Here is a 24,053-nt window from a genome sequence, read left to right as displayed (position 1 = left end):
TTTTCCTCTATCCCATTCCGAAGTAACCAATTTTACTTTAGGACAAATTTACTTTCTTTTCCCTTAACAAACATGCATCTGCATACCTCATACCTTTTCTTAGCCAAAATTACATCCTATTTTCCTTGCATACAGAGTTTTTCCCCCTTATTTCTAGCAGCTTTAATTATGTATATTATTAGAATTCTTAACCCTTAATACCTTAATTTCCAATGAAAACCAAGAAGTGCAAGCAATTTTGAACTGTCAGGCCAGCATTTTTTAGATTGGCAAATTTATGAGTACATTTCAAAATTTCCTCATGGTACAATTTTTCAGTGTGGCCCAAACATGTTTACTAGTAGACCCAAATATATTTAGTTCCTCTGAATAAGAGATTAAGAGTAGATAAGCTTGTTTAGCAATTAATGTTTCAGTATTTTTATCTTATTTGGAAATGATCTAGACATTTCATGAATTTCCACCATTTAACTTAGCAAAACACTGAGGGTATAAATTACCAAAGAGATTTGGGAACCTATTTAAGTAGACATATCATAACACATAATTGTTGAAAAGTTTATTTAAAAGCTTTTATTTCACTTACATTTATTTAGTGTACTTGTTCTTAACAATTATATTTAGATTACTCATGAAAATCTTCTGAGACATTAAAAGAGCTATCCATCAGCTTATTTTTCTTGCTGACAAAATTTTTTTTTGCAACAGAGATAACATGACCTTCTTTGGCTTATAAACCCAGGTAGAATAAAAGTTGTAAGTCCCCATTATATTTAATGCTGATAACTCTGAAGACATGCCTATTTTAATTAAAGCAACAAACTTTAGCTTTTATTTACCAGATTCTCCTAGGTCATGTGAATTTGAAAAACATTTGAGTTAGTTTCCAATACATTTCTGAGAGTTTAGAAATATTTAATTTGATAAGTGTTTATTTCTTTAAGCCAGTTAGAGCTGTTTTACAAATTAAATTTGGCAGTACCATCCATAGGTAGAGAGGAAAAAAATCACACACAGTGTAAGTTTATACATAAACATGTAGACAGACACACAGACCCTGTAGCTTTCATTTTAAATTTTTAGCTATGAATCAGGTACAGCAGTATAAAACTCAGTAGTTTATAAATAACATTTATCACATTTTAATCCAAAGATTGTGTCTCGCAGACAGAACAAATTAAGATTACCCAGTCCAATGGCTAAAACTTTTTACTAATACTTGTGGAGAAGATTTTTAAGATCTGTATTTGTCCTTGATAAGTAACCTTTGGAGGCTAGATTAAGGTGGACTAGATCTTGGGCAAGAGATCTTTTATAGCACTTTGTATTTTAAAAGACTTCTCCATCCATTGTTCTTCTTTAGTCTCAGGGGATTGTGGGCAGTTTTAATTACTGCCTGGGTGTTTACATTTCAAAGACATGGCAACATTTACACCTTCAAGGGACAGAGAAAGTTTTTTCCTAGGAGTTTTAGGGCCTTTTGGATGATTTTGGCAGTCCCAATTAAAATGTAGTAGTGTCAGCCAGTAATTAGGGGGAGCACCTGATAAAGAATAATTCTCTAGCTCAGGGTCAAATGGGGTCTCTTCAGGGTTGGAAATGAAGAGGGGGTCATTTGGGTCACTATGGTCATGGAAATGATCAACCTATTGAAGTATGCCAGTTTTTTGCAGCAGGAGATGGGCCTCATCTAATGTTTTCCACTTACTGTGAGCCTTAGTAGTGATCATTATGATGGAAGGATGGGCACAGCCCCAGGCAATAAATATTCAGGTTAAGAGAGGGAGGGCCCTTCCTGGTCCAAATATTGGTGGCTCTAGGGGCCTTTGCCTTTCCCCCCTCCTCATTCTCTCTAGAGGCCTTGATTACCCTGTCAGCTTTTCCTTTGGTGCCAGGGACATCTTGTGAGGCATATTTTTTCATTCTGCCCCATTCATGGGAAAGCCTAGGGGCCTCAGGATCTTTGGTATCTCAGAAGGAATGAGCATACAACTTTAAGAAAGATGGGTTTTAGGGTCTTTAGAGATACCAGCCAGTTGATGGATTTTGCCTGCCGTGGTGGACAGCTCAGAGCCCATTTCAAACAAGCAAAAAACCCTGAAATAGCCAGTTAGCTCCCCTCTGTCCTTCTTGGGGCCTGAAATCTTTAAGAAAACTTTGAATTTCAGATAAGGTCGTTTTTGATCTCCCTTTCAACTTCTTGATTTTCTCCTGTTAACTTAATCTTATGTGTTGTTACTGGAAAATTTGGGGTGATGTCACTGTGAGCCCTCTTCATAGGTTGTCACTTTCCTTTTCAGGGTGTCCCAAGAGACCTCTCTGGGATTGGGGTCCACCTCCACTAGTATGCTACGCACAGGGTCTTGGGGAAAAGCTCTTAGGCCTCTGGAGCATAAACTAGAGTCTTGGCATGGTATGCATGGCACTGAGCAATGCCCAAGGAGCTTCATGGGGTTTGCATTTATCAAGAAGCTGGTGTACCTCTTCAGGGTTCTTAGGAGGTGCTGGTACCAGATGTTCAGGACATTTATATTTGTCCATTAATTTTTTTTAGCAACATCACACCAGGGATTGGACCCATAATATCCCATTGGGTCAGGGGACGAAGAGTGACAGCAGTGAGTGAAGTGGTGACACGGACCATAGGCTTCTGTTGTATTTTCTCTCCGGTGGCTCTTCCGCTCTTCTGGGTTAGGACATGTAGTCCGGGCATGACCCACTGACTCAGTGAATGGAAGCAGAGGTCACCCATCCTCCTCACCGACGGGAATCTTTTCCTTGTGCCTTTACCCCAGAGCCTCACCTTGCACTATGACAGTAGCCTTGCAATCCAGCCCACCCTCCTTAGCTCTACTTGGCCTTGAGGAGTGAAGGACCCTCACGCACATTAATAGCCAGTTAAGGCCTCTAGAATTAGTGGCCTAATCACCTTGTTAGACCATATACCCTTGATCATGCTGCTCACGGGAGATTGCTGGACTCTTATGGCAGCTATAACATTTTGGGTTGGATGCCGCAGGCAACATGTGACAGAGGCAATAGGCCAAAGCACATAGCAGTGCCGTAGACCCCCAGCAAATGGTGCTCATTTCCCTGCTGGTCTTACCCGCCTGAGTTAGGTGCTAAGTAAGCAAGTTGCAGCTAAAGGGCATTCCCCTTGGTGAATTGAAAGGGCAGTTATGCGTTCATGCTGACTAAGGCAATTATTTTGTGTTGCTGTCAGCCTGTCAATAACCTTGCTGTCAGCCTGTCAATAACCAATGTGGTGGCTGGATTAGCTCTTATGGTTCTTATAATTGCAAGATGGCCTCCAGCAATAACCAATCAGGAAACTTAGGAAAAAGAGGTTTATTACTTACAGGACCTCAACACTGCACAGCACACCTGGGGCTACACAGACAGACGGACAGACACACACACACAGCGCAAGCACACAGGCATAGGGTTCTGCTTTTATTAGAGGTAGAGGGTGGGGGCCTAGGGTTACATGGGCTCACTTTTTATTGGTGAATTTATTTTTTATTTTTATTTTTTTTAAGATTATTTATTTATTTGAGAGAGAGAGAGAGCATGAGAGGGGAGAGGGTCAGAGGGAGAAGCAGACTCCCCGCCAAGCAGGGAGCCCAATGCGGGACTCGATCCCGGGACTCCAGAATCCTGACCTGAGCTGAAGGTAGTCACTTAACCAACTGAGCCACCCAGGCGCCCTTTATTGGTGAATTTAAAGTGCAAGACTAAACCACCATTCTACTATTTCATGTATGTGGGTTTATTTCTGGGCTCTCTATTCTATTCCTTTGGTCTAAGTGTCTATTTTTATGCCAGTACCATGCTGTTTTAATTACTCTAGCTTTGTAGTATAATTTGAAGTCAGGAAGAATGGTGCCTTTGGCTTTGTTCTTTGTCAGGATTTTTTGGCTGTTGGGGGTCTTTTGTGGTTCCATACATATTTTAGGATTGTTTTCTATTTCTGTGAAAAATGCTATTGAAATTTTGGTAGGGATTATATTGAATTTATAGATGGCTTTGGGTAGTATGGACATTTGAACAGTATTCATACCAAACATGAACACACAGTATCTTTCCATTTATTTGTGTCATCTTCAGTTTCATCAGTCTTGTATTTTTCATTAGACAGATCTTTTTTACCTCTTTGGTTCAATTTATTCCTAAGTATTTCATTGTTTATGATGCAATTGTGAATGGGATAGTTTTGAAAAACGTTTTTCATTATTAGTGTATAGCAATGCACCTGATTTCTGCATGCTGGTTGTTATGTCCAACTTTACTGAATTTGATCAGTTGCAACAGTGTTTTGGTTGAGTCTCTAGGATTTTCTCTATATAAGCTTATATCAACTGCAAATAATGACAATTTTCTATCTTCCTTTCCAATTTGGATGCTTTTTATTTTTCTTGTCTATTTGCTCTGGCTAGGTCTTCCAGTACTATGTTGAGTAAGTGGTGAGAGTGGGCACCCTTGTCTTGTGCCTGATCTTAGAGAAAATGTTTTCAATCTTTCACCATTAAGTATGATGTGAGCTGTAGGTTTGTTGTATATGGTCTTTATTATGTTGAGGTATGTTCCTTCCATACCCAGTTTGTTGAGGATTTTATTTTTTTAATTTTTTATTTATTTTCTTTAAGATTTTATTTATCTGAGGGAGAGAGTGTAAGCACGACCGGGGGGAGGGGGAGGAGCAGAGGGAGAGGGATAAGCAGACTGCCCATTGAGCAGGGAGGCAGGGAGCCTGAGGCGGGCATTGCGGGGGAGGATCATGACCTGAGCCAAAGGCTCAGATCTGCTAGCATTGCTTAATATATATAGGTGCTGTGATGTTGGGTGTGTATATATTTATGACTTATATCTTCTTGATGAATTGACCCCTTTATCATTATATGGTGGCCTTCTTTATCTCTCGTTACTATGTTTTTTGGCTTAAGGTATATTTTGTCTCATATAAATAAAGCTAATTGTGCCTTATTTTGGTTTCCACTTGATGGGATAAATTTTTCTATCACTTCACTTTGAGCCTATCTTTATCTTTAAATCAGAAGCAAGTCTCTTGTAAGCAGCTTATAGTTGGGGCTTGTTTTTTAATCCATCTAGCCATTCTGTATATTTTGATTGGTGAATTCAATCCATTTATATTTAGAGGAAGTTTTGATATATATGAACGTATTCTTACCATCTTATTGTTATTTTGTAGTTCTGTTCCATTTTTCTGTTTGTGTCTTCCTTTGTAAATTGGTGGTGGTTTTGTGATGGTATGCTCTATTTCCCCTTTCTTCATCTTTTATGAATATAGTCTGGGTTTTTGCTTTGTAGTTACCATGAGGCTTACATAAAACATTTTAGAGATAAAATAGTTCATTTTAAGCTGATAGCAATTTTGCATACAAAAACATCACCCTTTTACTCTCCCCTTTTATGTATTTGATGTCATAATTTACTTTTTATGTTGTGTATTTTCAAATTATAGTAGCTGTAGTTATTTTTAATATTCTCTTTAACCTTTATGCTATAGTTAAGTGGTTAACATATTATCCTATCATAGAATTAGTTTTCTGAATCTGACTGTTTACCTTTGCCAATGTGTTGTATACTTTCATATGTATTCATATTACTATTTAGCATCTTTCTCTTTCAGTTTGAAGAACTCCTTTCTGTATTTTTTGCAGGTCTAGTGGTGAAGAATTCCTTCAACTTTTGTTGTTTGGGAAAGTATTTTAAATATATAAATATATATGTGTATATATAATGTAATATTTACATTTATATTATTTTTGTATGTCATGTATGAAATATATAAAGGATAACTTTGGATAGATTATTGTTGGCTGGCAATTTATCTTTCAACACTTCGAATATGTCATTCCACTCTCCTGGCGTATAGGAGTTTTTGCTGAGAAATCCACTGACAGGCTAATGGTTTCTCTTTTCTTTTCTTTCTTTCTTTTTTTTTTTTTTTGTAAGTTACAATCTTTTTTTTTCCCCCCTCTGGCTGCCTTTAGGATTTTCTTTACCTTTGATTTTTAACATTCTCATTATAATGTGTCTTGGAGAAGGTCTTTTTGCATTGAGATACTAGGGTGATCTATTAGCTTCATGAACTTGGATGTCCATGTCTTTCCTCAGGTTTTTGAGTTTCTTAGCTCTTATTTTTAAAATAAACATTCTGTCCCTTTTCTCTCTTTTCTCCTTCTAGAACCCCAATTATTCTAATATCCGTGTTTGATGGAGTCTCATACATCATGTAGTTTCTCTTTGTTCTTTCATTTTTCTTCTCTGATAGGGCTGTTTTTTTTTTTTAAATTTTTTTAGAAATTGTATTTGTCAGAGAAAGTGTGCGTGCGAGCGCACAAGCCGGGGGAGGGGAGGGGCAGAGGGAGAGGAGACTCTCCACTGAGCAAGGAGCTCAATGTGGGACTCAATCCCGGGACCCTGGGATCATGACCTGAGCCAAAGGCAGCCGCCCAACTGACTGAGCCACGCAGGCATCCCTGATGAGGCTGTTTAACACTTCCTATCCTCTAGCTTGCTTTATTCTGTCTTCCACTTGGTCTAGCTCTGACGTAGATGCTCTCTATTGCATTGCACTTCTCATTTCATTCATTGAATTCCTCAGCTCCAGAATTTGTTTGGTTCTTTTTTTATGATTCTCTTTGTTAGATCTCTTATTTTGTCCATGTATTGTTTTCCTGATGTTGTTGAATTGTCTGTTTTCTTATAGCTCATTCAATTTCCTCAAAAAATTCTTTAACAGCTAGATCAGAAAATTCTGTGCCTTTGAATTTGCTTTTTGGAGGATTATTATCTTTGGTGATGACATGCTTCCTTGATTCTTCATGTTCCTTATCATTATGTGTTGCTTCTTTTGTGTTTGAGGTACTCAGTATCTTCTCAAATCTTTACTAGCAGCTTTCAGGTGGGATATATTATTCATGGGTTCTGTTAAATCTGGGCTTTTCCTCAACCTTGTATCAATACACCTGCCCCATACTTCTTGCTTGTGACAGAATTCTTAAGCATGTATATCTTCCCTGGTTCTTACAACTCCCAGACTGGCAGCTGGAAACCTCTCTCTAGTTTTCCAGAAGGTGGTGCTGCAGGTCAAGTTTGTCATTTCTTCCTTGCTCACCAGGTCTGTTTTCCTGAGAGCACACCATTTACTGGATTCTTGCCACTGCCCTCTAGAGAACACACAAGGAGCCCGCTTCAGAGTTAGGGAGAGTGTGGGTGTAGCACTCAGTGTGTTGGGGGTGCCCCTGGGCCGCTGGGCAGGTACTCAGGTCAGGTTCTCCCACAGGCCATGGGCAGGCTTCCTGCTCAAGTCCTGAGCACTGTCAGCAGGAACCACATCGCTTTAATGCCCTTTGGCCTTCTTACCTGCCTCTTTTCTGAACTACTCCCTCCTGCCAGTCATGGAGGTCCCATTTCAGCACTCTGGGTGCTGCTACAAAGGGGTTTCTCCGGTAGCATCCAGCATGGCTGGGGAAGCTGAATCCTTACTCAGTGTTCTTTCCTTATCCTGTAGGAGAGGTGGTAAGGGCTCTCTAGGTCAGCCCGACACAGTGTTGCCTGGGAGGAGGGGGTAGTGCTGGTGCAATTCCTCTTGCCTCTCCAGTGTGGCAAAACTTGTGTTTTTATCCCCAAAGGCATGCTGAAATCCCCTTGGGAAGGCTGGACTTATACAAAGTCTCTTTTGTTGTGGGTTTCTGTCCAAGTCAGCACATAGTTTTCCAGACCACAGCCTGGAGGGGGTGGGGGGGACTCCCTGGCTCCTGCTGGTTTTGCAGTCTATGCCAGTGTCTGTCCGCCTCTTAAGGGCACACGGGTGGTGAGACTTCTTCTGGGTCCCTTGACATAAGATGCTGGATTCCATAGTTCCCACAGAGGCACTTTTCTTCATGGATCGATGCCTAATGAGTTATTAAAAAGTGGGACAAAAAAAGAGGACCTCTTATGCCATCATGATGATGACATCAGTCCATGAACAGATTTAAATGTGCTTGCATGGGTTAGCCTGACCTCTTGTGCCGCTGTCCTTATCCGTGAGAACAATACGCCCCAGATAGTTCTGGTTTCAGAATGAGAGTCACAGGGAGCTGACCTACAGCCCCAAGAAGTCATACCTGCCTGTCCATAGATCTGTGAGTGAGGAAAAGATGCCCTTTTGTACGTCATTGAGATGTTTGGTTTGGTTTGTTACACAGCATTATTAAAACAACGTTTGACTAAGAAGCTCTTAACTGTTACATATTTTTTAAAGATTCTATTTGTTTATCTATTTTAGAGAGAGTGCACAAGTGGGGGGGAGCAGAGGGAGGGGAAAAGCCGACTCCACGCTGAACACGGTGCCCAATGCGGTGCTCCCCATCTCACGACCTTGAGACCACAACCCGAGCGGAAACCAAAAGTCAGATGATCAACTGACTGAGCCTCCCAGGCACCCCTTAACTGTTATGTTTTACTAAATTCTGCATACATAGAAACACATACATAATTTTACATAAGCTCATAGCATAATTATGATTGTTTTGCATTTTTTTCTCGTCCTTATTACATTGGCTATCCCTCTTTTTCTCCCCAACTCTACCCTAAGAAGCCCCCTTTTCCTTCCCAGGTAATCCATGTTAACAGCCTAGTTTGTATCTCTCTGGATCCTTCTCCATGTTTCTTATGTACTCATACACAAAACATGAACACATACATGCAGGAATGCCATTCAAGATATGTAGCAACCAGTATGGCAGAGTAGGAGTCAACATTCAGCGTGGCTCTGTCAGAGTGTACTGGCCGCACGTTAGCTCCGCCTGCACTCGCACGCGCGCGCTTTCCTGGCAGAAGTTTGTCACTGTTTTTTACAAAATGACAATATTACAAACATTTTTTGCTTCGTTGTTTTTTATACAACAATACCTAATCCCCCAGATTCCAACTGTGATACAGCTTTTATTCATTCTTTCTAATTGCTGTGTAAAATCATATTAAGCGGGCTAGATATGTCAACATTAATTCAATAGAACTGTATTAGCAGACTTTCCCTTTGTTACCAATGTTTTTGTTACCATGAACAATGCTGTAGTTAACATTCCTGAACATACATCATTATGTACCGGTGTTTTGGTTTTTTTTTTTTAAGATTTTATTTATTTATTTATTTGAGAGAGAGAATGAGAGAGAGAGCATGAGAGGGGGGAGGGTCAGAGGGAGAAGCAGACTCCCCGCCGAGCAGGGAGCCCGATGCGGGACTGGAACCAGGGACTCCAGGATCATGACCTGAGCTGAAGGCAGTCGCTTAACCAACTGAGCCACCCAGGCAGGCGTACCCGTGTTTTTAATCTCTAGCGCACCAAGGCCCAGGAGTGGAACAGGTGGATTGAATGAAATTTGTTAGATGGTGTCAGATAGCTTTTCAAAGTTCTATGACAATTTACATTTTTACCATCAAGATTTAAAGAAATCATTTTCCCTACATCCTACCAAGCAGTAAGTACATGGTTTTCTGATTTTTGCCAACCTCATGGATATAAAGGAATATGCATTTCCCAAGCCACTACCTTTTCATGTGTTGGCTGTTGGGGTTATCTCTTCCTATCTTTACTCATTTCTCTATTGTGGTTTTTGCCACATCTTTGCTAATATGTAAGAGCTTTTGCATATTGTAGATAATAACCCCATACCTAGACTGAAGGTTTTTTTTTACCTGGGACTCATCCATTGATTTCGGTTAGGTTATCTCTTGCCATACCAAAATGTAGGCCCAGTCATGGGAATGTGCCTTCCTTCCCCATCTTTCTCTGTGTGTGTGCATGAGCATGCTCATGCCTCTGTTTCCCTTCCCCTCTTCCTGCCTTTCTGCATGTTTCTTAGTCTCTCTTTTTCTCTTGTTCTCCATCTACTCCCTCTCACCTGGCTGTTTACCCCTCATTTTTTCAGCTCCATGTGAACACTAATTTTCAGTGCAGGGAGCACTTTTTCTTGCTTGTGTTGTTTACAAAGCCAAGATAGACCCAGGAGGTGACTGGAGGCAACACAATAAGGGATAAAGCAATGTATTTTCAAAATTGGCTGAATCTGGGATCCCTTGAGATTTTTTTTTTTTTTTAAATATGGATTTTTCCAGGCTATCCTCTTGAGATTCTGACTGTAGGTTTGGAGTAGGGTGTGATGTACAAATGGCTATTTATTTAAAAACCCCTCAAGGGTCATCCAGTACACTGTCAGGGCTAGAAATCTGTGTAAATGCTGGTTCAGAGAGGCTAAACACATGCCCCCCAGTGCAGGCAGCTTGTTTGGGTGATGGGACAAGCTAGGGCATTGCAGTCTCAGATTACCCTCTACAACCACCTAGCTCAGCACAAGAATGCATGAGGGGCTCACATGGAGTAGAAACGATGAAGTAGGTCTACTGGCCTCCTACTCCAGGATCTCAAATGGCAGAAGAGAGAAAAAGGCAAGGGGCCATTCAGCTTAAGTGTGGCTGCAGTGTGGCAAATGGACGCTGGGGGGCAGTGTGGCCCCATACTCAAAAGCCTTCTAACTCAAAATTGGGGCAGTCCCCAGCTTCCAGGAAAGCTCTGGTGGGTGAAAGGCTGTCCCACCAACTTCCTCCCCTCCCACTCTTTGTCCCTGTCCTACAAAACCTGGCTCTCAGATGATTAAAGTTCATATAACATTTACTGTGTATAAATTATCTCATGTTCGACACGTCCGGGGTTATTTAATCTGCAGAGCAGTCCAAGGTAGGCATATTATTTCTATTCTACCAAAGAGGAACCTGCAGCTTAGGGAAGGAAGTTAATTAATTTCCTAGTGGGTGTCAAAATCAGGGTTTAGACTCAAGCCTGTCTGACTCTAAGCCAAGTGTTCTTTGCAGTCAACAATTGCTACTTTATACAGCTAACATTTAATTCATTCTGAACATATTAGTAAATGCTTACTTACCAATTTATTCATATTTGCTGATCGTTTCTTTTCTTCCTTTTTGAAGCAAAGAGATCAGTCAGGATAACTGAGTTAGCTAAGGAATCTTTTTTTTTTTTTAAAGATTTTATTTATTTATTTGAGAGAGAGAAAAGGAGAGAGCGAGCGAGCGCATGAGAGGGGGGAGGGTCAGAGGGAGAAGCAGACTCCCTGCTGAGCAGGGAGCCCGATGCGGGACTCGATCCTGGGACTCCAGGATCATGACCTGAGCCGAAGGCAGTCGCTTAACCAACTGAGCCACCCAGGCACCCGTTAGCTAAGGAATCTTAAAGCCCATGGTGTGTTGGCATTTTAACGGGAGATTGAAGAAAGAAAGAATGAATGGCCATGGGGTTGCCCACTCCGCACAGGTAGACGCCGGAGTCACACTGAAAGTCTGCAGACCTAATGCGGGATTTTATTTGGCTAAATTTCGGTGGATTTGGAGGGGACGTCACCCTGCAATTCATCACAGTCCCCACCATCTTCTTTTCTTTCCGTTTTTACGCCTCACTCACCTGTGATACCTGCCCAGTACGTGTTGATGGCAGCCCCGGGCTGATGGGTCCTGGCAGGGCTACTGAGAGAGACCCGCTGCCTTTGGGCCTCGAACCTCCCCCCCCCACTCCATCTCCCTTCCCTTGCTCTCCTTCATACTGGCTGTTGCATGTAGCTGGAGGTTCTCACACCTGTTACGGGTGCATTCGTGGGTCTGCTCTGCTGCGTCCAGCTCTCAGGCTGCCTGGGTTTGCCAGGGCTAAATTTAACTGCAGTGGCTCCATCAGATGCTCTGGTATTTTCAGCTCCAGGAACACAGGGTGGCTGAGCTGGAAGGTGCTGAGGGCTGCTGGACAGGGCTCACTGAACCCACTGTTTTGGATTGAAATTAGCATCCAGGTTGTTCCAAGGGCTTGGTTCTCCACCCCCACTCCTTTTTTTGTCTTAATTGGAGTTGAGAAGAAAGGGGAAGGCAAGACTGGTAGAGAGTAAGACAATAGAAGACAGACCCTGGGGACCCTCCGAATTTGCTTGGTCATTTCTCTGTTCTTCACAGCCATCACTGTTAGGACACGTGAGTGCTGGGAGGTTGTGAGCTGGACACCATCCTTTTCAGCTGAGCCCGGGGAAGCTGATGGACGTGGCCAGAGCCACCCCTGATCGGTGGCCAAGAGGAGGGTATGGTCTGCATTGCACAATGACGGACTTCCTGCTGGCCTGTTTTTACCCTGCCTGCTACTCCTGAGTCACTGTCCAAGGAATTGCCAGCCTTGCTCCAGCGTCCTTCATGTGTGATCCAATGTCCTTTCCTGACCTGGGTGTTGTTGGACAGAGGGTACGTTCCCGAAAGCCTTGGCCCATGGCCCTCTGGAAGTTCCCAGCCAGCGTGTGCTGTGGGGTTGGTAGTTCTTCTGGCCAAGAGAGCAGATGTATGTGCAAAATCACAGGCTTTTAGTGGCAGACGAAAATGGGCCCAGAGATGGAGTTGGTGGCACTGAGGGTGTGGGGAGGAGAGATGCACAGAAACAGAGCATGCGGCCCCTCTGTGCTGAGGCCCTGGGCAAGGGAGAGGCCTGCCAGATCATGGGAACCACCCTGGCTGTTCTCAGCTGGTGCCCTTGGCTGTGAGATGTCAAACGTCCTGTGAAGCCAAGTGAAACCGTATCCTCCCTTTCTCTCTCACACATGTCCAAGGCAGGAGAAATCTGACTACTTCTTGTGCCTGGAGCCTGGCACTCAGGGTACGTAGTAGGTGTCCACTAGAAGGCACCTCTAGCCCACGGCTCTCCTCCTGGAAGGGGCCCTGGGATCCTCTGTTTTGATCTGCTCAGGTTACAGAAGGCAAGCTGCAGTTCTCAGGGGTGGTTAGTTTTCTGTCTGGCTTCCTGACCTCTCCCTGATGTCCTCTGCACCTTTCTCTTTGCCATGCCAGTATGAACAAGAACTAGCAATCAGGACTCTGCACCAGGCAAGTTTGAAACACTTCCCATATATTAACTCATTTAGACCTTCCATCAGACCGAGCCATGAGGCAGGCACTGCTGTTGTTCGCCTTTTATAGATAAGGCCATGGAGACCTAGAGAAGTTAAGTGACTTGCCCAGAGTCACACAGGATTTGAAGATGGGTGTTCTGGCCCCAGAGCTTTTACCCCCAGTGTACATGGTCTCGCATCATGCTTCGTTGGGACTGCCTGTTTCTTGTCCATCTCCTACCCCAGACTGTGAACACCTTGATGAAAGAGATTGTGTTTTAATCTCTTTTGATCCCAAGATCTAACCCAGAGCCCAGCACAACAGAAGCTCAAACAAATATTTGTTGAATGAATGAAAGAACAAAAGTGCCATTTAAACCACTGTTTCTTGCCCTGCATTTCGTAGACCTAATGTGTCTGAGGGGTTTGCGAGTACAGGGTGGGGAAACTCTAGCCTCTGGGGGGGACTGGCTGGGTCCAGGAACCCTCCCGGTTCCACCCCTCTCTCCTCCCCAGCGGCCACCTCCTCACGCCCCCGGCCGGTGTGGTTGTTCATACCTGCTGCAGAGCAGACCCACGGACTGTTCTGGAGACGCTTGCAGCCTGGCAAGCGCGCTGGGCGGCCTCCTCGTGATGAGCTAGAGGCAGGGACGGCAGTAAAGGCTTCCTTCGTCCTTACCTCACCGGTGCCTCGGAAAACTACCTGCGTGTGTTCGCTTCGTTCTCGATGCCCAAGCGCCGTGCAGGGGGTCGCTGAGCATCCGGTGTGTGAGGCTAGTGCGCGTGCGGGTGGGTGCGGGCGCGCCCAACGCACCCCGCAGCTGGGGAGTGAGGCGCTAGGTCTGACAGAGGGATCTGAGGGCGGCACCGCCACACTTGCCACCAGACGTGTTTCACCCCCAAATGGCAAGAGAAGTGACCAAAGCCTGAAGCTGCGTCTGAGAAGCTAAAACGGGTGAAACAGAAATGGTGCTCAAGGTGTGGTCCCCCCCGTTGTAGCAGCCGTGCCTGGGAGCTTTTTAGAAACCGCCGTCCTCAGCCCCACTCCGGACCTCCTGAGTCAGCCACTCTGGGTCCAGGACCCGGAAATCCGTTTTAACAACCCTAGGTGACTCTGATGCAGGTGAAAGCGTGAGAACCACCGTTCGAGACTCTCTCATGGGCAGGACCGACTGAGGACTTCAGGGAGTATTTACCGAGTGCTGGCCCTTCGTAGAGAGCCAGTCAGGCATGTCATCGAATGGACACAATCCTTGTTTCCCTCTTCCAGACCCTGATGGACTCTCTGGATGGTGGCTGAGAGCATTAACGAAGGACAAAATACAGAGCCAGTCATTACATGGCCCAAAGAAAGGGGAATCACAAGAGAGGTTTCTTATCCAAGATGAGTCACATCTGTTGGCTGCCAATGTTTAGCAAAGGAAGAATGCATTAAACCTGTGTCCTCCAGTCTTTTTCCAAATGATAAAATGCTAGTAACTCATGGGCTTTAAATTACAAATTGCCCCTTCCCCTCGAATCTCAATACATATATAAAAGCAACAATTTAGAACCCTTGGGTATAAAAGGTTATAGGCTAGCACAATGTAGCATTCAAGGAGTACCTCCAAGCAAGTAGTTTCATTCCAATAACCTCCAAGTAGGACAAGATGCTTATTTAAAAAACTCTTAATTTAGATAGATTATTAATTTAAAAATCAATACTGGATCCTCTCTTGGATCATCGTTGATGTAAAATTACATCAGTAAGTGTCCCGAGTTTTAACTTGTATCTATTAAAGGCAGAATATTGATTTACTAACATTAATTTTTCCAGATCAGGGAAGTTTGCCCTCAGTAGAAGGTCTCTTTTTGTTTGTTTTAATTTGCATGGTTCTTCTACTTTCCATTTATTTGCATATGCCTGGTATCCCTTGCCCACTCCTTTATTTGCAACTTTATTGTTTTGCATCTTTTTTTTAAAATATAGTACATGACTTTTTTTTAAAGATTTATATATTTGTTTTAGAGAGAGTGTGGGGGGGGGGCAGAGGCAAAGGGAGAGAGACTCAATCTGACTCCATGCTGAGTGGGGAGCCCGATATGGGGCTCAATCTCATGAGATCAGACCTGAGCCAAAACCAAGAGTCAGATGCTTAACCGACTGAGCCACTCAGGCCCCCCTGGATTTGTTTTTAAGGCAGTTTGACAATCTCTGTCTTTTAACAGGTTAATTCAGTTTATTTACATTTAATTACAGTTGATAATGCTCATCTGCCAACTTACATTATGTTTGTTGTTTATTTTGCTAGTTCCTCTTTATCCCTTTTCTTACTTTTACTGATTTAATCAAGTTAGCATTTATTTTCTTTTTGCCTTTGTTAATTTTTTGGTTTTTTTACCAGCTCCACTGAGATATAAAGGACATAGAATAAACTACACATTTTAAGGCCTACAATTTGATGTTTTGTCATATGTGTATGTCCATGAAACTATCACCAACCATCTGCACTTTAAAGAATTTTATAGAAATGGAATCATACAGTTTATGTGTTTTTTTTACTTCTTTCAGTCAGCATTATTATGTTGAGATTCATCAGTGCTGTGCATATCAATACCTCATTCCTTTTTATTGCTGATGAACAGTGGTGGTTCTTACACAGTGAGCTGCTGTGAACACTTAATGCGCCATGGATGTCTGCTCTCATTTCTTAGCTAAATATTAGGAGTAGAATGGTTGGGTCATATGGCAGACTATGTTTACCATTTTAAGAAACTAACATATTGTTTTCTAAAGCAGTTGCTCCATTTTGCATTCAGTGTATGAGAGTAGTAGTTCATTTACACCTCACCAAGCTCAGTTTACTTTTTAACATTTTAGCAATTCTAGTCGGTGTATAACGGTATTTCATTGTGACTTGAATTTGAGTTTCATGCCTAATGATGTCAAGCATTTTTTTTTTTAAATGTGTTTTTTTGCCATCTTTGTATCTTCTTTGGTGAAGTGTCCATTCAAATCTTTTGCCCATTTTTTTATGGTTTGTTGTTGTCTTGTTATTGAGTTTTTTGGAGTTCATCATATATCCTGGCGGGTAAGTCCTTTATCAGATATGTGATTTGTAAATAATTTTCCAAATCTGTGGTTTGTCTTTTCATTCTTAAGAGTATCTTTCAAAGAGGGGTGCCTGGGTGGCTCAGTGGGTTAAGCATCTGACCGGCTCAATGGGGAGTCAGCTTCTCCCTCCCCTCTGTGTCCTTCCCCCTGCCCCACCCCATGCTCTCTCTGTCTCTCTCAAATAAGTAAATAAATAAAATCTTTAAAAAAAAATATCTTTCAAAGAGAAGTTTTTGTTTTTAATGAAGTCTGGTTTATTAATTTTTTCCATTTATAGATTGTGCACTTAGTATTATAACTAAGAAATCTTCACCTAACAGTGTCACAAAAATGTTCTCCTAGGTTTCCTTCCAGAAGTTTTATAGTTTCAGTTTTATATTTAGATATGATTCATTTTCTATGTTTTCTTTTTTTTTTTTCCTGAGAGGGAGAGTGAGAATCTTAAGCAGGCTCCATGCCCAGTGGGGAGCCTGACACAGGCTTGATCTCATGACCCTGAGATCATGACCTGAGCTGAAATCAAGAGTTGGAATACTTAACTGATTGAGCTTCCCAGGCGCCCCTGGTTTGAGTTAATTCTGAGTATGTGTGATGTATGGATCAAAGTCTTTGTGTGTGTGTGCATGTGTGTGTGTACAGTTGTTTCAGCATAATTTACTGAGGAGACCCTCCTTTCTCCTCTGAATTGTTTTTTTACCTTCATCGAAAATCCGCTGTCCACACATGTGTGATTCTATTTCTGGACTCTCTATGGTGTTCCATTGATCTATTTGTCTATCTTTACACTAAGATCACACTGCCTTGATATCTGTAGCTTTATAATAAACACTGAAATCAGGTGATATTAATCCTTCAATTTTCTTTTTTTTCCCCAAAGCTGTTTGTCTATTCTATGTCCCTTGCATTTCTGTGTGAATTCAGTCTTTCCCCTCATCTGATGTTAATGATAGGTTTTTCGTAGGTGCTCTCTATCTGATTAAGAAAGTTCCCTTCTCTTTCTACTTTGCCTAGAGTTTTTATCAGAAGTACGTTGGATTTTGTTAAGTGTTTCTTCTGCATCTATTGAGATGATGATGTGGTTTTTCATTTTAATTTGCTAATATGGTGAATTATATTTAAAAATGTTGAGTGATTCTTCAATGTTCAATTAACCTTGCATTCTTGGGGTTAAATTCCACTCCCTTTGGTCATGAAATATTATCCATTTTAAACAGGGAGTTGTCTTTTAAAGAGTTAAACAGTAAGCAAAAAAAAATACATATTTTTTCCCCCTTGTTTATTTACTTTATTTTTAGAAAAATGGGGTAATACAATACCTTTGGGTTTTTTTCTACTTGCTAATATAACATAGGCACATCTAGTTATAAAGGTTGAGGAGTTTTAATACTGCAAGCAAGGCTGCAGTAAACATCCTTGAACACATATCCTTACATTCTGATATTTTTTTCACCCATAGGTGAAGTGAGTTTGCTGGCTATATATGCACTCTTAATTAGTAAATACTGTCACATTACTCACCAGCAATGTAGAAGCCTCATCAACACTGGATATAATTTTTACCAATCTGATAGTAATTGTTATTTTAATTTGCATTTCTACACCTGCTATGGGGACTGAGGTTTTCATTGGTTTACGGACCATTTAGATTTCGTCTTCCTCTATTCCTATCCTTTTTCTATTTTTCTATTACTATCATGTCATGCAAATGATTTTTCCTAAAGTTAGAATCACAGCTCACACCATATTTAAGAATATATTCCAAATGAATTAAAGGTTTAAATAATGAAACACAGAACAATCAAGTTATCAATAAGAAAATATAAAATACCTGTATGAACTTGGGATCAGAGAGATTTTCTTGAGCCAGAAAATTCAGAAGCAATAAAGGAAAGACATTTCACTACATTAAAGTTTTACTTGTATTTTTTCACTTTTAAATCATGAATGGATATCGCTTTGGGAATTTTTTTTACAAGGTTTTTTTTTTTTTTTTTTTTAACAGCAGATATTAACAATGCTATCATTATTCCTAAGTCCTATGATAAGACATGTCGAAAACTTCATCAGACACAGGTGCTGAGCTCTCGGGGGCAGGGAACCCAACACAACCGCCTTTCAATACTGCTGCTACTGCTAACTAGAAATTGTGACTGGCATTCCAAATTTGCCGACTCCTACTTGTGTATCCTGTCCACCAAGGATTATCCCCTGCACTAGCCTATTTCCTTGATGCCGGCCTCCCTAAACACACGGGACCACTGGGTCCCAGGGTCCCGCCACCCGCATCATAGATGCGGCGGGTCTGAACACTGAGCCTCCCCTGCAAGCGCACGCTGTGTTACAGTCTGGGAAACGAGAGAACTCACCTAAATGGGGAAGCAGATCAGTGTCCAACTGCTGTTTCTGGGTGCACAGTTTCACCAGTCTGTGCAGGCGACTTATACAGGAGAAGTGTGGAGAGAAGGCTGTGGCTTTCATGAGGACCCGGTCAGTCCTGGGCGGCTCCGCGGCGGGGGCCCTACTGGATGGCCAGAGGGGCAGCGGCCTCGCTTGTGCTACAGTGTGTGTGTGGGGGGCCACTCCCTGCATGGGTAGGCTGGTGCTCAGAGGTGGAGGGGACTTGCAGACTACACCCTGCGGTGGCGGTGGCCATGGCGCTGGAGGTTTCAAGGACGTGGCTAAAGGTGACAGGTGGGAGAGCTGCGGCGGGGGCTGCTGATGTGAAGGCGCAGGAGGGGGACTAAAGTGCTCTTGTCGGACTTCTAAAATCTCTGTCTCTCCTGGCGCTGCCGATTCTGGGCCAACTTGCCCTGCAACTTCTTTCTCACAGTTGCCCCTTTCTTTAGGTCATCATCTTCCTCGTTGAAAGTGAATGGGTCTTCCAACTCGGTTTCCAGGTAGTGGAGAGGGACCCTAGCCCCGGGCGGAGAGAGGGACATTCCATGCAGTCCGTTGGGCATCTTCAAGGCCACCGGGGGCACCGTCAGGCTAAAGGCCATGGTATCCATCTGGTGCCTGACCTTTACCTCATCTATAGGATCATTCTTCTTTTTCCTCTCTTTTTTCGGGATAAAACCAAGTACCTGCAATTGGCTGTTGCAGTACCTATGATCCTCTGATTTGGGGATGGGGTTGATGCAGCCGTTGGCTGTTATACTTGGCCACATATTAACATTGCTTGCAGGGGGAAGTCTTGTCCTCCAGAACATGTCTGATACAGAAAGCGTGCCCATTTGATCGCCCTTGCCTGCACAGTTTGGAGCTATATGAACACAAAGGCTTATTGTCAACCTTAGAAAAGTGTATGTTTCCCTTCATACATCATGTGACTCTATTCCTTGTGAACATCAGCTGATCTTAAATCTTCTGCAGCAGTTAAGAGAACCCCAAGGATGCCACAGTTTGGAATGCTGCAGAATCAAGATGAAGCACGTGGTCTCGGTGAGCAGGCTCCCCTCTGACTTCTCTTCATCTCCACTGTCAGTGCTATGGCCTCAGGTCCAACCTTCCATCTCTTCTCTGCAGCTGCCTCACTGGCCTGTTCCAGTCTTGCCCTCCTTCACTCTACTCTATACAACTCAGATCCTCTAAAACGCACATAATTTATTTGGCCAAAGGCCTTCAGGGTCTGCGTAGGAATGTAAAAGGAATCCAAACTCCCAAGCCCACCACGTAAACTCCTTACCGGGCCAGCAGCAAAAAAAAAAAAAAAAAAAAAAAATCTTACCAACATATTTACCATTTCCCATGGTGTTCACTCTTTACTGTGGATTCACATTTCCAAGTGGCATCATTTCCTTTCCATTTCTTCCCTTCCTCATTCTTACCTTCCTGAAGGACTTCCTTTATCCCTTTTCTATGTCTCAATGTCTATTTCACTTATATTCTTAAAAGAGATTCTTATGGGGTATAGAATGTTTTTTTCTTTCAGTACTTTAAAGACGTTGCTTTGCTGTTAACCTCCTTTATTGTTTCTTACAAAAAAAATTCATGCTTATCTTTGTTCCTCTGAATGTAAGTTGTCTTTTTTCTCTATCTGGTTTTAAGATTTTTCCTTTAACACTGGCTTTCAGAAATTTGATATACAATGTGCCTTGGTATAGTTTTATTTATGTGTCTCATGTTTGTGCAGAAGTTTGTTGAACTTGGAGTTTTGAAAAATTAAGAAATTTGGAAAATTTGAAAAATTGCAGGTATGATTTATTCACACATTTTTCTGTTTCTCCCTCTTTTTGGTCTCCTTTGGAGACTTTAATTATATGTATATTAGGCTCCTTGATGTTTTCCCATAGTTTAATGATGCTCTGTTCATTTATGTTTGAGTCTTTATTCTCCGTTTTATTTTGAATAGCTTCTTCTGGTATGGTTTTAAATACACTAATTTTTTTTTCTGTAATGTTTAATCTGCTTTAAATCACATCTAATGTATTTTTTTTTTTTATCACAGATGTTGTAATTTTAATCTCTGGAAGTTGAGTCTTTTAAAAATATCTTCATGTCGGGGCGCCTGGGTGGCTCAGTCGGTTAACCGTCTGCCTTCGGCTCAGGTCATGATCCCAGGGTCCTGGGATCGAGCCCCACATCGGGCTCCTGGCTCAGTGAGGAGCCTGCTTCTCCCTCTCCCTCTGCCTCTCTCCCTGCTCATGCTCTCTCTCTGTCTCTGTATCTCTGTGTCTCAAATGAATAAATAAAAAAATCTTAAAAAAAAATATCTTCATGTCTCTCCTTTAGCATATTCAGTATGTCCTCCAGCTTTCTGAACATTGCAATATAGGTATGGTAACTGTTGTAAACTACTTCTCTGCAGTTATAGCAAGTGTATCCATTCTGGGTTTGCTTCAACTGATTGTTTTTTCTCCTTATAATGGATTGTAGTTTTCTGCTTCTTTGTGTGTCTAGTGACTTTTGATGGGCTATTATAAGCTTTACCTTGTTGGATACTGGATATTTATATATTCTTATAAATATTCCTGAACTTTGTTCTGGGATGCAGTTAATTTACTTGGAACAGTTGGATCCTTTCAGGACTTGCCTTTAAGATTGTTAGGCAGAGCTAGAACTGTCTTTAGTTTAGGGTTAATTATTCCTCACTACTTTTGAGTATCTGCCACGCAGCCTGTGAATTATCATGTATTCTGGTCTGGTTGGCAGGAAACAGGCACTAATCCTGGGTCTGTGTGTGTGCCAGGCACTGCTCCCTCTGACCCTACAGGCAGTTCTCCCACGCATACTCTGATCAGTACTCTGCTGAGTGCTCTGGGGGGGGCGCCCTCTGCAGATCTCTGGAGCACGTGCTCACTCTCTCCGTCTTTCTCTGTGCAGTTCTGTCCTTAGGGTGCCCTGCCCTGCGTGCAGATCACAGGCGTCCCAGCTACTGTGGTCTTCTTGGCCTTTCAACTGTGTTTCTTTGACTCAGAATCCATCAGGCTTGCCTGGGTTCATTTCTGTTCATTTCCTCATTAAAGGAGTTTCTTTGTTGCCTGGTGTCCAGTGTCTTGTAAACCAGAGTTTCATATATATATATATATATATATATATGAAATATATATATATATATATATTTATTTATTTATATATATATATATATATATTTTAAGTTGTTTCTAGAGTGAGAATAAATACATTCCCTGTCACTCCATCTTGGTGAGAAGCAGAAGTTCCCAGATTCTGTCAGTAAAGTCAAGGCCTTGATGAAATACTGGGGAAAATTACTCCTTGTATTCAACTTCAGATGGAGGGTCTTCCTACCATCTTCCCTTCTGGCTGAATGGGGGCCTTAGGCTTTGACTCAGCTGGGGTCTTGGGACTGGGCTTGGGGTGGGGATTTGGAGAGCCCAACCCTTCCTGTGGGGTGAGAAGGGGGCAATGCTATTTATATTCCAGATGAGAGAGGGTCAGAAAGTCTAGCTACAATCTTTTTCTTTAAAAATTTTTTAAAAAGTTTTATTTACTTATTTGAGAAAAAGCACACACGAGTGGGGAGATGGGCAGAGGAAGAGGGAGAGACAGAATCTCAAGCAGACTCCACGCTGAGCACAGAGCCCAATGTGGGGCTTGATCTCACAACCCTGAGATCGTGACCTGAGCTGAAATCAAGAATGGATGCTTAACAGACCGTGCCACCCAGGCGCCCCTAAAATATTACTTTCTATATTCTCTTATTAAGTCTAACATTTCTTTAGGCCCTGGCTTTCTAATTCAGTACTTGCAAGTGAAATCCTGCTTCTCAAGTAGGAAGTCCGTCGCAGAAGGAACTCTGGGTAGATGAAAGGATTGGGCCCGAGGGGTTGGTAAGTGAAACAGTACAGCTAATTAGAAACTTTTCAGATAAGCTTGGAAACAGAAAGCACTTAGCAGGATGAAGTCATGGCCTATATTTTGAAATTATAACATTTTTGTGAGTTAAAAAAATTCTTTTGAGCCAATTAGATTTCCAGCATTTCTATTCTATGTAATATGTTCTTTCTTTCTTTCTTTTTTTTTTTTTAAAGATTTATTTACTTATTTGAGAGAGCGAGAATGAGAGAGAGAGAGTACATGAGAGGGGTTAGGGTCAGAGGGAGAAGCAGACTCCCCGCCGAGCAGGGAGCCCGATGCGGGACTCGATCCAGGGACTCCAGGATCATGACCTGAGCCGAAGGCAGTCGCTTAACCAACTGAGCCACCCAGGCACCCTGTAATATGTTCTTTAAAAGCCTCTGAACACTTTTTATGCTAATTGGTCTTCAGGGGTAGTGGTATTTAAATTGAAAACTGCTACTTTAAAAGTTGTTTAAATGGTCATTTTTCTTTGTCAGACAGAATATCCTTAGACTTCATGTCTGTGTCTTCTCCATTTATGCCTCAAAGCAAATACGTCAATAAATGTGACAAACTCCTTGCCTTCCAGAATGTTGCTAGAGATTTATTATTGGCAGAAACAAAAATGGATCTGAAACTTCGAATTCCAGAGTATAAGTCTACATACAGAACAAACAAAATAGAGCAAGTGGATTTGGGTGAAGAGAAGTTTTAGATTTCTGGAACTGGAGGGCTGTGTATCTCTTGAAGGTACACCTCAGAGTGTCAGAGGGGCTGGAAGCTACAGGATGAACGCAACATATTGTAGAACATCAATTTTACCTGTTGGTGAAATTTTAAAACATTGTTTAAAAGCACACAGACATATTATGGTATAAACTGTAAATTTTCTTCAATTTTAAGATAAAAATCAGACTTGGGAAAAATACTGAGCTTGGATTACCTTAGGCCGTGCCCTCAGACTCTGGAAGGCAAGGGAGATTCTGACCATTCTCCTGCATGGAACGGGGTGCTTCAATGGAAAAAATTGAGAAATCTTGGTCTAAAATTACGGAGCCCCTTAGAAAAGGGAAGGGGAGAGGTGCCCCTTATGGAAGACTTAAAATTGTGCAGTGGGCTTGGAGAGAGAGGTTGATGGGCCAAGCCCACGGAGACACCAAGAGCTACTGAAATGGAGACAAGACCTCCCTCCTTCCTTTCCTCCACCTATCAATGGCTTTATTAAATGCCTCCTATATATCTAGGATTGTAATAAGTGATAGAAAATAGACGGTGATCTCAAAGAATTTAATGTCTAGTGTAGGAGTTCTCAAAGTTGCTCTTGCCCCAACATATAGAATTACAAAAATCTTTGCTAGATCTTTTGAGCCGTGCCAGACACAGTTGAAAGTGACTTACATGAAAGAACTTTTTAATATTTACAGTACCTTTATGGTATAAGTACGATTATCGTTTCCATTGCCTAACTGAGGAGCAGGTAGACTGTGTTCTGCAGACTGAGTCATCGTCTAGAGGGACAGACATGTTTATAAATAATTATAATGCTGTAAGTGTAATTGGAACACAAGAATGGTGAGGAAGTGGAGATCCCTGATTCCAGATGGAAGACCAAATGAGCATGGAAACTTCAATATGGACATTCCTTCTTTTTCCTGCCAGTGATCACAGAACCCAGAATCTCAGGCCTGATACATGACTTTTCACAGCATCTGGCCCATTT

The 24,053-nt window shown here is 42.1% G+C and overlaps 1 pseudogene; it reads right to left on the bottom strand.

Annotated features, from left to right (window-relative positions):
- Positions 1 to 16,963: 16,963 nt before the first annotated feature.
- LOC110574290 lies at positions 16,964 to 19,355 on the bottom strand (annotated as a pseudogene).
- Positions 19,356 to 24,053: the final 4,698 nt, after the last annotated feature.

This window comes from Neomonachus schauinslandi, chromosome 12 (genome assembly GCF_002201575.2).
Source record: "Neomonachus schauinslandi chromosome 12, ASM220157v2, whole genome shotgun sequence".
Lineage (NCBI taxonomy): Eukaryota > Metazoa > Chordata > Mammalia > Carnivora > Phocidae > Neomonachus > Neomonachus schauinslandi.
The sequence above is the reverse complement of the archived record's forward strand: the minus strand, read 5'-3'. Positions and strand labels throughout refer to the sequence as shown.